The sequence below is a fragment of the Poecilia latipinna genome, unplaced genomic scaffold, assembly GCF_001443285.1.
Source record: "Poecilia latipinna isolate Pla-1442-1.1 unplaced genomic scaffold, P_latipinna-1.0 Scaffold249, whole genome shotgun sequence".
Taxonomy (NCBI): Eukaryota; Metazoa; Chordata; class Actinopteri; order Cyprinodontiformes; family Poeciliidae; genus Poecilia; species Poecilia latipinna.
The window spans coordinates 24,234-28,753 of NW_015112865.1; positions in this window are offsets into that span (position 1 = coordinate 24,234).

Here is a 4,520-nt window from a genome sequence, read left to right on the forward strand (position 1 = left end):
CCTTTTTCCGTTTTTTTTCCCCTGGGTTCCCAAGACCCGGGGAAAAAAAAAGGGGGTTTTTTTTTTTTTTTTTTCTCTCTCTCATATTGGGACATGGACTCGTTTACCGGTATTTCTATGGACAAGCCGTCGATATTTACTGGAGGCAAAAATAATAATAAAAAAAAAAAAAAAAAAAAAAAAAATCAGACATTAAACAACTTCTGCAATGCTTCAAAATATTAGCAAACATACGGAAAATTATTGTATTGTCAGATATTTAAACGGTTAAAAACCTCTGGTAGGTTTATAATGCCCTACATATTTTTTTTTAACAGATCTGTTGTATTTTTCAATACATTTGTTTTCTTTTTTTTTTTTACTGAAATGATGCTGGTAAAATGAAGAATTGTTTACAGATCTCATGTTTCAAGATGCTGTTTGAAATCTGAACCGATCATCTCGCCGCTCGGAGGGACATTCAAACAATTAAAGTAATAAAACAAATCAACACACTGTTACAGGGTAGAGGCTGATTACACAATAACTTTGCGTTGGCATGTTTTGTTGAAGGATTCTGCCTGTGAGACTCTGCTTTGAATTAAGCTGTACATGGACGTGTTAGTCAGGAAAAGTACACCTTTATTTTTTACAACTGTGTGAAGAGCAGTTCACACACCACACCATCGTTTTGATCTATACCTCCAAACAGAATAGCAAAATCAAATTATGTATTTATGTATTATATATCTATATGTGTAACCTTCTGTCTCTAAATAAAAAACACTAGCTGCTTAATACACTAATATGCTAAATCTCAGATTCATTTCTGAGTGAAACTGATGCTTGGATCTCCGTTATTTACTATGTCTGCTGGAAAACGTTGCACTCCAATAAAAAGTAGAATATATAGATTATATGGCTGGTCGTGTTTCTGAATGTAAAAACACTTTTTAAAAGTGATTTGTGTAAATTGCTTGTTACATGAAGTCTGGCCTCAGTTAAGGAGGCTGTTTAGACTTTTTATAGGCAAGGGAACTGGACCTTCACATCTGGAAGCAGATATTTATGTATGCTGTTTAAAAATACACCTGTTTTATTCTTATGTCTGAATTTGTTGCGTATTCATAGCGCTTCACTTTATCCACTTTTTATGTTACGGCCTTTTTCCAAATTGTGTTGCCAATTAATGTCTTTCCTTAAAATTCTAGGAAAGAAATATACAAATACTCCATTTTGACAATCTGGGGAAAACAAGGTTTTTGTAAATTTATTAAAAATAGAAAACCCAGGAATCACATTAACATAAGTATTCACAGCTCAAAATTTAGATATTTCTACAATTTGTAGTGAAATGCAGTTGATTGGAGGTGATTTGGAAAGGCACATACCTGTTTATATGGGGTCCCACAGTTGACAGTCCAGGTCAGAGGTCAAACACCAAGAGTGAAATCAAAGGAATTGTCTGTAGTCCTCCGAAACAGGATTGTCTTGAGACACAAATCTGTGAAATGGTCCAGAAACATTTCTACTGCTTTAAAGGTCGGTGACAATGAGCTCAGTGATCTCCATCAATGTTAAATGTAAAAGACATTTGGAACCAGCAAGACTCTTTCTAGAGCTGGCCGGTCATCTGGACTGAGCAACTGGGGGAGAAAGACCTTCGTCAAGAAGGCGACGAAGAACTGAATGGGCACTATGTCAGAGCTCCAGCATTCCTGTATTCCTGTGTGGAGAGAGGAGAGCCTTCTAGACGGACAACCATTTCTACAGCCATCCATTGATCAGGCCAGTATGATTGGTGGCCAGAGCCTTTAATGAATGACACATGCAGCCCAGCCCAGCTAGAGTTCGTCAAATGGCAGATGAAGGACTCAAATAATGATAAGCAAGATTCTCTGGAATGATGCAAGATTCTCTGGAATGATTAGACAAAGATTAAACTCTTTGGGTGAAAGCCAGGCCAATACCATCCCTACAGTGAAGCATAGTGACTAGCAGGAGCTAACAGACTAGTCAGGATGAAAAGTGTACCAAGACGTGCCGGATGAAACCCTGCTCCAGTGTCTTGACCTGAGATTGGGGCGACGGTTCATTTGTCAGCAGAACAACGACCGAAAGTACATGGGCAAGATCTCAAAGCAGTGGCTTCAGAATCACTGTGAGTGTCCAGCAGAGGCCATGTCTGATTTCTTAACTTTTTCTCCACATATCATACAAAGAAGCAGTGTGTTTGAGGTGTTGCCACAGATGTACCTCAATTTCCCTCAACCTGTAGGTAACCTGTAATCAGAAACTTACAAAGTCATGCGATAATCATCTAGGTTGTTCCAAATTGTTTAAATACCAGTGAATGGAAGTCTCTTTGCACCAATGCTGGAGTACAGATGCATCTAAAAGCTGCAGGACGGTAGCTCTCGAGGACTGGACTTGAGGACCCCTGGTTTAAAATATGCCACAGATTCTTTGTGCGATCTTTGGCTAAACTTTGGGCTAGTCTAAGACATGATCTAAGGAAGATGAAACTCCACCTCGTCTTAAGAGAAAGGCATCGGACCTCCAACAGATTTTCTTCCCAGATTGGCCTGTATTTGGCGCCACCTATCCTCACCTTTGTCTGCTTGAGGAAAGCATCAAGCACAGAATGACGTCAGCACTACTACAGTTTGCTCTAAGGATGTTGTGTTGAGTTCTTTCCCTGATGTCGCCTACAAGGCTCAGAGTAGTGGCTCTCTTTTTATTACCCTTCCATTAAGCCCAGATTTGGGTGAATGATCTAAAATTTGAATGTCTCCAAAGTAATCCTGAGGATCTTGGCTGCTTAGATGAACGGCCATGCCTCAATGGGATTACAGTCGATAAAACAGAGTTCTTTAAGTGGTTCAAAGCTTTGGATCTCATCCTGTAAGCTAACCCTGCTGTATACTTCACCGCAACCTGATCTTTCTCATGCGTTCCTTGGTCTTCATGAAGACGTTTGCTTACTAATGTCCTCAAAGCAAGTGCTGCATCCAATTTATTTGGGTCCTGCACATGTGGCTTTGTGTGTACTAATCAAATGATCTTGTAATGAGAAGCACAGTAACTTCCTGATGGATGATAACCACCAGCCACTGCTTCACCAGCGAGTTGCCCCATATGGACCAGTAGCAGTCGAGTTGTTTTTTTCTCTCGTTTTTATAGAAAATTTTTATTCAACATACATTTTCCAGCAAAAAGGCAATATACAGGAATAGTTGTCGTACACTGCTGCTACACTGATGATTTTCAACCGGAAAAGATCAAATCAAGGTGATTCTGCAGGTCATCTTTGTACGCAAGGTTTTTAAACAAGACAAACCACTGCAGTTAAGTTTTTCCAAGAAAAAAATCTGTAGGTAACAGAAAAAGAAAAAAAAAGTTGTCAATGGTACATCAGGAACAAAGGAAAAAAAAAAAGAAAAAAAATCTACACACAAGAAATATGAACACCTGGCTCCTTCTGTACCCAACAAGAAAAGGCGTTTCTCTTAAATTTTACACGTTCATATTTTTTAAATATACAATTCTTAAATGTCGTCTTTACAGAGCCAGCTATGCGTTTTTAAGGGGTGCATTCCATCTGTGCTTAAAAATAATAAAAAGAGACAGGAGGGGCGGGGATTCAGAGGGCTTAAAGTGTTTCTTACAATGCTGGTTTTGGCTCTACACAATCCTCAAACTTGAAGGGACTGCAGCTCGACCAAGCACGATGCAGTTCCTGCTTTCAACCACCAGAGGGCAACAGAGTCGAGAGAGAAGATGAGGGAGAGCGGGGAGGGAGAGAGGAAGGAAGTGTGTGCGTGTTTGTGTTTCGAGGAATGAGTGACAAAATATTAAAGGGGAGGGGCGTGGAGGGCAAAAGGGTTTGTGCACGTGTGATTTGAGATGTTACAAAAAGCTGACGGTCCTGAGAAAGCTGCGACAGTAAGTGCCAACTCTCAAGATTAAAGAGACAATTCTGGTTTTTCTCCATTTATTTTCAACAGATGCCGTTTTGCAGATTTTCTTTTTTTAAGTTTTATTATACAAGATCTGCAAAAAAAATAACAGATTTACTGTCCTCCAACCAAACTAAGTGAGAAAGAATTGTGTAAACTTGGAAATACTGTTTTTTTTTTCTTTTTTGTTGCACTATAGGATGGGAGAAGGAACTATCACGAAGCTCTGAGCAAACATCTTTTCATCTAATTCAATACATAGCGGTGCAGTTCCTCTCCAAGCAACTTCATTTAAAACAACCCTCCTTAGCCCAAAGGAAAAAAAAAAAAAACAGAAGTGGGGAGAAAAGACGTAGTTTCCGCTTTTCAAATTCATTTTAAAACCCAATTTTACATCTCCCACTTCAAGACAGGCAACAAAAAGCAGGCAGTGAACAGGTAGAAAAGCCGAACAGCCTCAAACGTAAAAGGAGACAGTTAAAAAAAAAAAAAAAAAAACAGGGGGGAAAAAAAAAAAAAAAAAAAAAAATTAAAAAAAAAAAATAAAGGTTCAGGGGGTTTTGGGCGCAGTTTATTTTCCTT